This window comes from Phyllobates terribilis, unplaced genomic scaffold, assembly GCF_046119375.1.
Source record: "Phyllobates terribilis strain yellow unplaced genomic scaffold, ASM4611937v1 Scaffold_1__5_contigs__length_1240528914, whole genome shotgun sequence".
Taxonomy (NCBI): domain Eukaryota; kingdom Metazoa; phylum Chordata; class Amphibia; order Anura; family Dendrobatidae; genus Phyllobates; species Phyllobates terribilis.
This window is the reverse complement of record NW_027362761.1, coordinates 978,908,131-978,922,524: the sequence shown is the minus strand read 5'-3', so window position 1 is coordinate 978,922,524 and position 14,394 is coordinate 978,908,131. Positions and strand designations below refer to the sequence as shown.

At 42.4% G+C, this 14,394-nt stretch overlaps 1 protein-coding gene across 2 annotated transcripts in view; it reads right to left on the bottom strand.

Moving 5' to 3' along the window:
* Nucleotides 1-13,917, bottom strand: part of LOC141156828 (cytochrome P450 3A8-like) — a 459,870-nt gene extending 445,953 nt beyond the window's left edge. The window contains exon 1 of one of the 2 annotated variants that reach the window (XM_073643251.1): nt 13,591-13,917. The gene's annotated coding sequence lies outside the window, so the exon portion shown is untranslated. The remainder of the gene's footprint in view (nt 1-13,590) is intronic. The other variant, XM_073643242.1, reaches the window with a different exon arrangement.
* Between the last annotated feature and the right edge of the window lie 477 nt (nt 13,918-14,394).

Genomic DNA, 14,394 nt, shown 5'->3' with positions numbered 1-14,394 from the left:
ATGAACTCCATAATGTATGTGGAGTTTCTCAAACAGCACTTCCTGCCATGGTTCAAGAAGAAGAACCGTGTATTCCGCAGCAAGATCATTTTCATGCATGATAATGCACCGTCTCATGCTGCACATAACACATCTCCATCTCTGGCTGATATGGGCATAAAAGGGGACAAACTTATGGTGTGACTCCCATGCTCCCCTGACCTCTACCCCATTCAGAAACTCTGGAGCATCATCAAAAGGAGTGTCTATGATGGCGGGAGGCAGTTCACATCTAAGCAACAGCTCTGGGAGGGTATTCTGCCCTCATGCAAAACAATTGAAGCAGAAACCATCCAAAACCTGACAAATTCAATGGACGAGAGAGTTCAGAAGCTCCTTTCCAACAAGGGGTCCTATGTGCAAATGTAACATCACCTAGAATAAAGTTTTGAGTTGAAAACTGTTTGATTTCAGTTTCTAATAACCTGCTAATGCTTATAATTTCAAAAATTACCATTTTTTTGGTCTTTATTAAAATGAAAAGGTTGATCGAAGAGTGTGGGGGATCTAAGAGTGTGGCAACCCAGTAGTCAGGATTACTTCGAATTCTGACAATCTGAGGGTCATGTTGCAGGTAGTGCAGCAAGAAGGCACTTATGTGTCTTGCGCATCTCGGAGCCCCAAAATTATTTTCCGGGCTAGATGCAGCTAAAAATTATTGTTAATTTTAAATCTGGTGGAGCTTAGTATAGATGGCCTAATAGAATCAGTACTGCACACTGCTACAAAGCCCAAATTATTTTCCAGCCAAGATACAGATAAACATGATTAGTAATCTGAAAGCTTAAAACGTTTGGTGAGGTGATTTTAACCAATCATCAAGCTTTTACTCTCCCCAGGATGACACAGGGGTAGAAAAGTCATTTCGGATTCATGATTTGTTCATCTTTATGAACGTGAGTCTGTCTACATTATCAGTGGAGAGCCGCGTGCTCTTATCTGTCAGCACACGACCAGCAGCGTTGAACACACGTTCAGACAGAACGCTGGCTGCGGGGCATGACAAGATCTCCAAGGCGTAAGTGGCGAGCTCCGGCCATTTATCCAGATTGGAAGCCCAAAAAGAGCAAGGGTCCACTGACACAGTCATGGCTTCAATGTTTACTTGGAGATACTCTTGTACCATCGTCTCTAGGCGTTGACTATGTGTCAGACTTCTTGTCTCCTGTGGCCTTGCAAAGGATGAGCTAAAAAAGTGGTGAAATGATTCCGCAAAATTGATGTTACCAGCAGATACTTTGTTTCTGTTACGGTTTGAGTGCTGAACACTTGACGGTCCCACGGTTGGCAAGTTGGAACTGTGAGATTCACTACGTGCACCACTGGTGTTTTGTGGAAAAGCACATGTAAGATTCCGCAACAGTCTCTGCTGATACTCCTGCATGCGTGCATCCCTTTCTATGGCAGGAATTATTTCTGCAAATTTACTTTTGTACTGGGGATCTAACAGTGTGGCAACCCAGTAGTCAGGATTATTTCTAATTCTCCCAATTCGAGGGTCATGTTGCAGGTAGTGCAGCAAGAAGGCACTCATGTGTCTTGCGCATCCAGGAGCACCAAGTCCCTGTTGTGTTGGTGGCGAGGTAACAATCATGCTTCCTTCCTCTGTCCTCTCCCCCCAACCTCGCACAAAAGAAATGTGATCAAGGTCTCCCTCTTCTGATGAGTCTTCCATCAGTTCGTCCTCCACTTCTTCCTGGGCTCCTGCATCTTCCTCACTAGTTTGGCTGCTACCATGCGCCCTGGTAAAACCATCTCCCCCACCCTCACATGCCTGCCGCCTTGGTGCTGCCGACCGTCTGGACCTTAGCCCTTCCGCATACAACTCCTCCTCCTCTACTTCCTCCACCTCCTCTTGTGCCACCACCTGACTCCGAATTCTGTTTAACATGTGCTCCAGCATGTAAATCACCGGAATAGTCATGCTGATAATGGCATCGTCACCGCTAAACATCTTCGTCGCCATTTCAAAACTGTGCAGAAGGGTGCATCGGTCCCTGATCTGAGACCACTCCTCCAGCATGATTTGCCCCACCTCTGGATCCCGTTGGCCCAGGCTATACGTCAGAACGTATTGCACCAGGGCTTATCGGTGCTGCCACAGTCGCTGCAACATGTGCAGAGTTGAATTCCACCGGGTAGGCACATCGCATTTTAGCCGGTGAAGTGGCAGGCCCAACGACTTCTGTAGAGATGTAAGTCGCTGAGCTGCGGGATGCGAACGGCGGAAGTGAGCACACAGCGACCGTGCCCTCTGCAGAAGGCCATCTAGTCCGGGATAGTGGGCTAAAAATTGCTGGACAACCAGGTTCAACACGTGAGCCATACAAGGCACGTGTGTGACATTGCCCCGGCGAAGGGCCGCACCCAGGTTTGCAGCATTGTCGCACACGGCCTTCCCTGGTTTCAGGTCCAGTGGAGACAACCATTCATGAAATTGGTTCTCCAGAGCTGACCACAACTCCTCAGCTGTGTGACTCACATTTTCCAGACATTTCAAAGTAAAAACCGCTTGATGACGTTGAGCCCTACTGCCAGCATAGTAAGGAGGTGTGCAGGATCCCTTCTGCGCAGTTAGAAAGCTTGTGGCATGACCAGACAGGCTTTGGGTGCAGGTGGAGGACTGAGAGGAGGTTGAGGAGGCAGAAACAGTGGAGGAACTTTGACATAAAGAGGATTGACGCACAACTCGTGGGGACGGCAAGACTTGGACAGCAGCCCCTTGTCCTGCTGTCACCATAGTTACCCAGTGCCCAGTCAGCGACATGTAACGCCCCTGTCCATGCCTACTCGTCCAAGTGTCTGTGGTGAAATGCACCCTGTCACACACAGAGTTTCTCAAAGAAGCGGTGATGTTGTGTGCGACATGCTGGTGGAGCGCAGGCACATCTTTCTTTGAGAAGTAGTGCCGACTGGGCATCTGGTACTGGGGCACTGCCACGGACATAAGGTCTCGAAAATCCTCTGTGTCCACCAGGCGGAAAGGCAGCATTTCTGTAGCCAAGAGCTTGCAGATGGTGAAATTCAACCTCTTAGCTTTCTCATGGCTAGGAGGAAATGGTCTTTTACTTGTCCACATCTGAGGGACTGAGGGCTGGCTGTTGTGCCTAGACGGGGTTGATAAGGGTGTCCCCGGCAAACTGCCGGTCTGTGAGGAAGATGCAGGCGGACATGTTAGGTTGCCTTGATCCAAAGGTGGTGCTATCGATGTCGGACAGCGCTCAACACCAGCTGGTGTTACCACCTCCAAAGAAAATGATGATCTGCCAATCACGCTGGCTGTTGCGGGTAAAGAGGTGGCAGGTCTGCGTTCCAAAACAGGTGTGACTGCTGTCCCCCCAGTCACAGAGGATGAAGAGGCCGCAGATGCACAAGATGGGGCAGACGGTGGTTGGCCCGGCCGGCTAGGCCGCATTGTAGCACAGTGAGCTTCCCACTGCAACTTATGCTTCATGTCCATGTGCCGGTTCATGCATGAAGAACTCAAACTATGTATTTTTTGGCCTCTACTTAGCTTTTGTTGACAAATGTTACAGATAACACGAGTTGGGTCATCTTTATCGATCTGAAAAAATGCCCAGGCTATGCAAGGCTTAGCACCCATGCGACCTGAAGAGCCACCACAACTTGTGGTCAGAGGCAGAGTTGTGTTTGAGGATGCAGTTGTTGACGTGCTTCCAGTACTACGTCTCTGTCCAGGAAGGCGCAACCTGACCTCGTCATCACTAGCATCCTCCTCCACCTCCTCTGCTGACCTCATCTCTTGGCTGACTGTGGGTTGACAGTAAGTGGGATCTCCAACCTCATCATCATCACCCTGTGTGTTATCACACCCGTCGTCCTCAGAGCCAACCTGTTCCTGCCCTGACAAAAAACTAAAGTTGTCGCTCCAATCTGGTATTTGAGTCTCATCATCGTCTTCCTCATTGTCTCCACCAACAGGAGTTACAGTTTGGGAATGAGGGTCTACATTTTGGTCAGAACCTTCTGCGTCTGGTCCTGGATCCGACTCATAAAGATTCTGGGCATCAGTGCAGATCATTTCCTCGTCTGGATTCACAGAAGCTCTGGAGCCAACCTCTGATTCCCAGGCTATAGTATGAGTAAACAGCTCTGCAGACTCAACCATCTGTTCTACCTCATACTCAGACGGGCAGCTGGAGATTTGGGAGCTGTGAGGAAGCAAGTGCGATTGGGGTGACACTGCTGAGGACTGGAGTATTTGTGATGTTGAAGTTGATGTGGAGGAGAGCACACTTAAAGGAGCACTTGATATCCGTTGAAGCACCTGCTGTTTTTGTGCCTCATCTGGAATTTGTAGCGATTGGCGTGGCCGTAAGAAAGGGATCTTATCACATTGTCCGCTAAAAGAAGTAGACATTTTAGTTTTGCTGGAAGATGGTCTTTCTTCTGCAGATGTTACTGTTGCTTTAACACCTACTCCACGGACACAACCTTTTTTCCCCTTCCCAACACGCCTATTCCCCTTTCCACCAGCAGCAGGCCTTTTTCCACTCATTTTGGTGGTTAACTAATTCACAACTCTGGAGTTGTTTGCACAAAAAAACAATGGATGGGAACTGAGCAGAGCTGAGTGGCCAAACTGTGGTATTAGGCCAAAACTATTGTCTGGGTTAGATGCAGAAAAAAATTATATTCAATTTGCAACCTGATGGAGGTCAGTATAGATGGACTAATAGAACAAGTCCCACACACAGCTAGAAGCCCAAATATTTTTTCAGAGCTAGATGCAGAAAAAAATTATATTCAATTTGCAACCTGATGGAGGTCAGTATAGATGGACTAATAGAACAAGTCCCACACACTGCTAGAAGGCCAAATATTTTTTAAGAGCTAGATGCAGAAAAATATTATATTCAATTTGCAACCTGATGGAGGTCAGTATAGATGGCCTAATAGAACAAGTCCCACACACTGTTAGAAGGCCAAATATTTTTTCAGAGCTAGATGCAGAAAAATATTATATTCAATTTGCAACCTGATGGAGGTCAGTATAGATGGACTAATAGAACAAGTCCCACACACAGCTAGAAGCCCAAATATTTTTTCAGAGGTAGATGCAGAAAAATATTATATTCAGTTTGCAACCTGATGGAGGTCAGTATAAATGGACTAATAGAACAAGTCCCACACACTGCTAGAAGGCCAAATATTTTTTCAGAGGTAGATGCAGAAAAATATTATATTCAATTTGCAACCTGATGGAGGTCAGTATAGATGGACTAATAGAACAAGTCCCACACACTGCTAGAAGGCCAAATATTTTTTCAGAGGTAGATGCAGAAAAATATTATATTCAATTTGCAACCTGATGGAGGTCAGTATAGATGGACTAATAGAACAAGTCCCACACACTGCTAGAAGGCCAAATATTTTTTCAGAGCTAGATGCAGAAAAATATTACATTCAATTTGCAACCTGATGGAGGTCAGTATAGATGGACTAATAGAACAAGTCCCACACACTGCTAGAAGCCCAAATATTTTTTCAGAGCTAGATGCAGAAAAATATTATATTCAATTTGCAACCTGATGGAGGTCAGTATAGATGGACTAATAGAACCAGTACCACACACTGCTAGAAGGCCAAATATTTTTTCAGAGCTAGATGCAGAAAAATATTATATTCAATTTGCAACCTGATGGAGGTCAGTATAGATGGACTAATAGAACAAGTCCCACACACAGCTAGAAGCCCAAATATTTTTTCAGAGGTAGATGCAGAAAAAAATTATATTCAATTTGCAACCTGATGGAGGTCAGTATAGATGGACTAATAGAACAAGTCCCACACACTGCTAGAAGGCCAAATATTTTTTCAGAGCTAGATGCAGAAAAATATTATATTCAATTTGCAACCTGATGGAGGTCAGTATAGATGGACTAATAGAACAAGTCCCACACACTGCTAGAAGGCCAAATATTTTTTCAGAGCTAGATGCAGAAAAATATTATTTTCAATTTGCAACCTGATGGAGGTCAGTATAGATGGACTAATAGAACAAGTCCCACACACAGCTAGAAGCCCAAATATTTTTTCAGAGGTAGATGCATAAAAATATTATATTCAATTTGCAACCTGATGGAGGTCAGTATAGATGGACTAATAGAACAAGTCCCACACACTGCTAGAAGGCCAAATATTTTTTCAGAGGTAGATGCAGAAAAATATTATATTCAATTTGCAACCTGATGGAGGTCAGTATAGATGGACTAATAGAACAAGTCCCACACACTGCTAGAAGGCCAAATATTTTTTCAGAGGTAGATGCAGAAAAATATTATATTCAATTTTCAACCTGATGGAGGTCAGTATAGATGGACTAATAGAACAAGTCCCACACACTGCTAGAAGGCCAAATATTTTTTCAGAGCTAGATGCAGAAAAATATTACATTCAATTTGCAACCTGATGGAGGTCAGTATAGATGGACTAATAGAACAAGTCCCACACACTGCTATAAGCCCAAATATTTTTTCAGAGCTAGATGCAGAAAAATATTATATTCAATTTGCAACCTGATGGAGGTCAGTATAGATGGACTAATAGAACCAGTACCACACACTGCTAGAAGGCCAAATATTTTTTCAGCGCTAGATGCAGAAAAATATTATATTCAATTTGCAACCTGATGGAGGTCAGTATAGATGGACTAATAGAACAAGTCCCACACACAGCTAGAAGCCCAAATATTTTTTCAGAGGTAGATGCAGAAAAAACTTATATTCAATTTGCAACCTGATGGAGGTCAGTATAGATGGACTAATAGAACAAGTCCCACACACTGCTAGAAGGCCAAATATTTTTTCAGAGATAGATGCAGAAAAATATTATATTCAATTTGCAACCTGATGGAGGTCAGTATAGATGGACTAATAGAACAAGTCCCACACACTGCTAGAAGGCCAAATATTTTTTCAGAGCTAGATGCAGAAAAAAATTATATTCAATTTGCAACCTGATGGAGGTCAGTATAGATGGACTAATAGAATGATGCTATGCCCAAAAGGTTTTACTTCACTAGGTGCAGTAAAAAAATTGGTATTCTATACACAGGTGGTGTAGCTTGCAACACAGATAGGCTACTCCACTGACTAACACACTGCAATAAGCCAAAAAGGATTAGCTTTGCTAGATTTAGCTAAATGCTGTGAAAAAAACTTGCACAGCACTGGCACAGACCTACCTGGCAAAAACTGATAGGAACTGATCTAACTTAGTCCTGAAAAGGACTGCATTTACAATTAGTCTTTACTCCCAACCTATCTATTTAAGAGCACAGACCTGCCTGATAAAAGTCATAGGAAATGCTGTAACCTAGTCCTTAAAAGGATTGCAATCACAACTATTCCCTACTCCCAAGCTATCTGTAGATATGTGCGAAAATTGGCTTGAAATTAACAAGGTATAGCTCACACAGCAACAGCGGTGCCGTCTAACACGCAGTTGCAGCAGTGAGAAAATGGTGGCGACGGGGAAAATGGCTGGGTCTTATAGGGCAAGACATGTGACATAGACTGCCAATGACACATGCCCTTGCTTGTGTGAAAAAAAGCACTTCGCTCCGTGTGTGCGCTGCTGATAGGTTGACAGATTGCACCTCCCCACTGTAAATGCGGGAAAGAGAAAAAAAAATGGAGATCTTCATTATTCCTGCAGAGATCCATCCCCTGCCCCTCCCCCCGCCCCGCTGTACACTCAAACTGCGTATTAACATTAATTTTCATCATTACTGAGAAAAAATCCAGTTATGATTTTGGTGCACGAACAGTTATCGAACATAACCTTGAACAGCCAAATTTTTTTCAAATCGTTCGTGTTCGCCGAACGGCTCGAACACCGCCCAAAACAGCTCGAATTTGAGATTGGCGAACAGTTCAAGTCGAACACTGCTCATCTCTATTACCTAAATTATAAATAGATCAGCAAACAGCTATTTCCAAACCATTTGATATAAGGGAGATCCAGTCCACATTGTTAACCCCTTAAAAGCCCAAGACGTACTAATACGTACCTGCGCCCTGGGCTTTAAGAGCCAGGTACGTATTAGTACGCCCTGTTGATTTCACCCCCACACACAGGCTGTGCGGGCGCGATCGCCGCCTGGTGTCAGCTGATTGTCACAGCTGACACCCGGTGCTATGTGCTGGGAGCGGTCCCACACTGATCCTGGCACATTAACCCCCGCAATGCTGCGATTGAAGTCGATCGCATCATTGCGGGGGCAAGGGGAGGTGATCGCGATCCAATGTCGTCATGACAACATACGCATCACCAGACAGCAGGAAGATACTTTGGTCATGCGCAGTGCATGACCAAAGTATCTTCTGCATCTGCAGCGCTGACAGCCTGTACAGCACAGGGATGGTGCTCCATCCCTATACTATACAGGCGATCAGAGTAAAAAAAGTGAAAGTCCCAAAGTGGGACAAAGTATAAAAGTAAAAAAAGTGTTAAAAAATGAAAAAAAATTATAATTTTTGTAAAAATATAAAAAAAAAATAAAAAAATAATCCATATAAATAAAAATATAGTGTACCCATCAATAAATATTATTGTGAAAAAAAGCAAAACAGTAAAAGTACACATATTTGGTATCGCCGCGTCCGGAACGACCTGACCTATAAAATTGTCCCACTAGTTAACCCCTTTGGTGAACACGGTAAAAAAAAAACAATGCTATATCAGCATAGCGCCAAACAAAAAATGGAATAAGGTGCAATCAAAAAGACGAATATAAATAAAAATGGCACCGCTGAAAACGTCAAGCCGCCATACAGCTCCATCAGCCGAAAAATACAAAAGTTATAGCTCTCAGAATAAAGCGATGCAAAAAAATATTTTTTTCTATAAAATAGCTTTTATTGTGTAAAAGCACCAAAACATAGAAAAATTGTATAAATGTGGTACTGCTGTAAACAAACTGACCCGAAGAATAAAGCTGCCTTATTAATTTTACCACACGCGGAACAGCATAAAAAAATGAAAAAAACAAAACCATTCCTGAATTGTTGGTTTTTGTTTATTCTGTCTCTCAAAAATCGGAATGGAAAGAGATCAAAAAATGTCACGTGCCTGAAAATGGTACAAATAAAAAGTCAACTTGTCCCGCAAAAAACAAGCTGTCACATGACTCTGTCTTCCAAAATCTGGAAAAATTATAGCTCTCAAAATATGGAGATGCAAAAACTAGATTTTACAAAAAAATGCGTCTTTTAGTGTGTGACAGCTGGCAATCATAAAAACCCGATATGATTCTGGTATCGCTGTAATCGCACCGACCCGAAGAATAAAGTCATCTAATCACTTATACCGCACGAGGAACGGCGTAAATAATAAACTCTAGGGTTAGGGTTACGGTTTGGGTTGTGCTAGGGTTAGGGTTAGGGTTGGACTAGGGTTAGGGTTGGGGCTGAGGTTAGGGTCGGGCTAGGGTTAGGGTTGGGGTTGGGGTTAGGGTTGGGCTATGGTTATGGTTGGGCTTTGGTTAGGGTTAGGGTTGGGCTAGGGTTAGGGTTGGGCTAGGGTTAGGGTTGGGGTTAGGGTTAGGGTTGGGCTAAGGTTAGGGTTGGGCTAGGGTTAGGGTTGAGGTTGAGGTTGTATTAGGATTGGGGTTAGGATTGGGATTTTTTTCAATAGTAAATAAAAAAGATGACGATATGATGACTAGTGTTGAGCGCAACTGCTCGCTACTTGAGTTTGCATCGGGTGCTCGGGTATGCACTGAGTATCGCGGGTGCTCGAGTGACATGCTAGAGTCTCCGCCCCATATGCTTCGCGGCCAAAAAAACCTCACGGGGATTGCCTGCCATGCACGAACGATCCCCGCATGGATTTTTTGGGGTGTCTAATAACTGTGAAACATGCGGGGGGGGACTCGAGCATGTCACTCGAGCATGCACGATACATGGTGCATACCTGAGTACCCGATGCAAACTCAAGTAGCGAGCACTTGCGCTCAAGACTAATGACAACTTATTCAATATGATGTTATCAAATTCTGTGTCGTACTTCTGGGTTCAAAATGTTCGCTATACCCCTTGATAATATCCTTGAGGAGTGTAGTTTCCAAAATGGGGTTACTTGTGGGGGGTTTCCACTATTTAGGCACATCAGGGGCTCTCCAAACGCGACATGGCGTCCGCTCTCAATTCCAGACAATTTTGCGTTCAAAAATTCACACAGTGCTCCTTCCCTTCTGAACTCTGCCGTGCGCCCAAACACTGTATTTTCCCCACATATGGGGTATTGCCGTACTCAGGAGAATTGCAAAAAAGTTTTTGGGGTCCATTTTCTCCTCTTACCCTTGTGAAAATAAAAAAATTGGGGCTAAAACATAATTTTTGTGGAAAAAGTTAGATTTTTTTTATTTTCACGGCTCCAAGTTATAAACGTCTGTAAAGCACTTGGGGGTTTAGGGAGCTCACCACACATCTAGATAAGTTCCCTATGGGGTCTAGTTTCCAAAATGGTGTCACTTATGGGGGGTTTCCACTGTTTAGGCACATCAGGAGCTCTCCAAACGCAACATGGCATCCGCTAATTATTCAAGCTAATTTTATAATCAAAAAGTCAAATGGCGCTCCTTCCCTTCCAAACCCTGCCGTGCGCCCAAACAGTAGTTTCCCCCCACATATGGGGTATCTGCTTATTCAGGAGACATTGCACAACAAACTGCATGGTGCAATTTCTCCTGTTACCCTTATGAAAATTGGGGGCTGAAAAACATTTTTGTGGGAAAAATGTGAAAATTTTATTTTTACGGCTCAATGTTATAAACTTCTGTGAAGCACCTGGGGGTTCAAAGTGCTCACCACACATCTAGATAAGTTCCCTGAAGGGGAGTCAAAAAGTCAAATGTCGCTCCTTCGCTTCCGAACCCTGCCATGCACCCAAACAGTGTTTTTTCCCCAAATATGGGGTATCTGCGTGCTCAGGGGAAATTGCACAACAAATTTTGGGGTCCATTTTTTCCTGTTACCCCTGTGAAAATAAAAAAATTTGGTCTAAAGTACTAAAGTAACATTTTTGTGAAAAAAGTTAAATGTTCCTGTGAAGCACCTGAAGGGTTAATAAAGTTCTTGAATGTGGTTTTGAGCACCTTGAGGGGTGCAGTTTTTAGAATGGTGTCACTTTTGGGTGTTTTCTGTCATAAAGACCCCTCAAAGTGACTTCAAATGTGATGTGGTCCCTAAAAAAATGCTTTTGTAAATTTTGTTGGAAAAATGAGAAATCGCTGGTCAACTTTTAACCCTTATAGCTCCCCAATAAAAAAAAAATTTGGTTCTAAAATTGTAGTGATGTAAAGTAGACATGTGGGAAATGTTATTTATTAACTATTTTGTGTGACATATTTCTCTGATTTAAGGGCATAAAAATTCAAATTTTGAAAATTGCTAAATTTCCGTTTTTTTCACAAATAAACACAAGTGAAATTTTACCACAATTATGAAGTACAATATGTCACGAAAAAAACTGTCTCAGAATCAGGGGGATCCATTGAAGCATTCCAGAATAATTACCTCATAAAGTGACAGTGGTCAGAATTGTAAAAATTGGCCTGGTCATTAACGTGCAAACCTTGTGTTGTAAAGGGGTTAAATAACCCTATAGGGAAAGCCCCGGGCCCTGATGGTCTACCTGTTACATATTATAAGACCTTCTCTAAGATATTAGAACTTTCTTAAAATGTGTTAACAGAATACTCCAAGGCGAGTCCTTTCCCCCTCAATGAATGGAAGCTCACATCTCTTTTATACATAAAGAAGGTAAGTATCCAGAATGCTGTAGTAATTACAGACCGATATCCTTACTAAATGTAGATCTTAAAACATATGCTAGTATGCTAGCAAAACACATTGCTGACTATCTGCCAAGCCCCATTTCTTCAGACCAAACTAGCTTCATCAAGGAGGGGGGGGGGCAAGGATAACGCTTGGCGTGTTCTCCATTTAATGTAGTACTCTGTCCAACATAAACTTCCATTGGTGCTCTTAGGCACTGATGCGGAGAAAGCATTCAACAGGGTGGACTTGACCTTCCTACAAGAGGCACTTAGATGCTTTAATTTTCCCTCTGATGTTATAGCAGCAATACTCCAAATGTACAGTCATCCCTCAGCCAAAATCAAACTCAATAATTCCCTCACTAAACCATTTACTATAAATAATGGAACAAGGCAGGGCTGTCCCCTCTCCCCCCTTTTATTTATAATGGCGAAGGAACCCTTAATTAAATCCATCAACCAATGTTGTGAAATAGTGGGAGTAAACTTACATGGGATACACCACAAAACCATGGCCTTTGCTGATGACCATCTAATCACAATGACACGACAAAACAAGGGCATCCCAGCCCTTATGCAGATTGTGGAGAGGTATGGTTCCCTGTCCAATTTTAAAATAAACTTATCTAAATCTGAGGCATTGAGCATTAACATACCCACACAAACTATAGAACGCTATAAATCTCAATTTTCATTCCGTTGGTCCGATAATTACAACTCATACTTTGGCATTAAGATAGGTACATCCTATAGGGATCTATTTAATCTAAGCTATAAACCTCTTCTTGCATCAGTCATGAAACATACTAAGAGATCGAGAGCCCCCTATCTCTCCTGGATTGGTAGGAAAAACCTAATTAAAAGTATTCTATTGCCCCTTGCCCAAATTCATTTTCTTATTCCAAATGCTACCCATCACATTATGAAAAACATACCTAACCAAAATCAATTCATTTTTCTTTAAATACATCTGGAACAAACACAAATCGAGACTTAACTCACATACCCTTTTGCTCTCTAAGAGATCGGGTGGTATGGGAGCTCCCAATATCCATTTTACTACCAAGCAGCCACACTTTCCAGGACTATTGATTGGATCAGAAAACTTCAGCGGAAACCCTGGCTCAATATGGAGGAACATATGTTTCCCATTCCGTTATGCTCCATAATCTTTTCGTCCCCCGCCTTAACACATAAAAACACATTTCACAATCTTCTAACCTGTACAATGGCTAATTGCTGGAGATCAGTTGCAGATTCTCTCTCTCCTCCCCTTTCCCCTTTATCTCGAGTGCCGGACTTTATGGCGTCAAGCTTAGAGAAATCCATGGTACATAATATAAGTAGAAACCCAGATGCTTCCCCCTTAATAGATCACCTATTAAAGGATGGCTCTTTTAGTCCCTATCAGGAAATGAAGGCTTTACCCACACTATCCAATATTACTTTTCTTCACTACAAATCTTTAAAAAAGACAGTGCTTCAGACAATGACTTATGGTGACCCCTCTAGACCACTCACCACATATGAATTTGCATGTCTCTACAATATATTGCTTAAAAGAGATATTCCTCAGAAGAGCACACATATATAATTTTTAACATGCCCCCCTACATTGTGTTAGAGTCCAAGGAAACTTCTATAAAATAATTACTCAATGGTATACAACACCTCTTCAGTCCGATAAATGGTTCCCCTCCACCTCCGACCTTCGCTGGAATTGTGAAAGAGATAAAGGATCCTACCTTCATATGCGGTGGTCTTGCCCGGTCATTCAAGAATTCTGGAAGATAGTCTCTCAAACCCTGACAGAACTTCTCCACATGCTCATAAAACTAACTCCTGAACAAATATTTTTAAATTTCCCAATTAAATCCAATAATAAAACCCTATCCAAACTAGTTTCTTTTGTTCTAGCAGCTTGTAAACTCCTTATACTGCCATTATGGCACACAACTAATATTCCAAATAAGAAACAATTACTCCTCAAGATCGATCAATTATACCATACTGAAAAATTAGCTGCTCTCTGACTACATAACCTAACTTCTTTCCATTGTGTGTGGACACCTTGGCAGAATTACAGAATCTTAGCTAACTTTTTATCTCTTGGCACGTAGCCTCTATTAATAACGCTATGATAATACTAGGCAACATCTGGACCACCCCCCTTGCTTCTACACCCATCTCCTCTTCAACTTCCTCCATCTATTCCCCAAACAGCATTTTTTTCCCCTCATACTTCAATTGTTCTAGTTGTTTCACATAATCTGTTTCTTTTCTGTAATGTTTTATTCCAAAATACTTGGAAAATCTTGAATTGTCATACCTAATTTCATTAGCTTCGTTGTTTCAATGACTATAATATACTCTACGAGAAATATTTTTATTCCTCTTAATTCATTTGTATTCCAAACATTCGATTGATATGACCTAAAACCTTTACGATCCAATTCAATTGATGTTGTATTACTCTTTGTTGTTCCTGACTTTCAATCAACAAAACATTGAAAACAAAACAAAATGTTAGCAAATGAACAAAATAGATT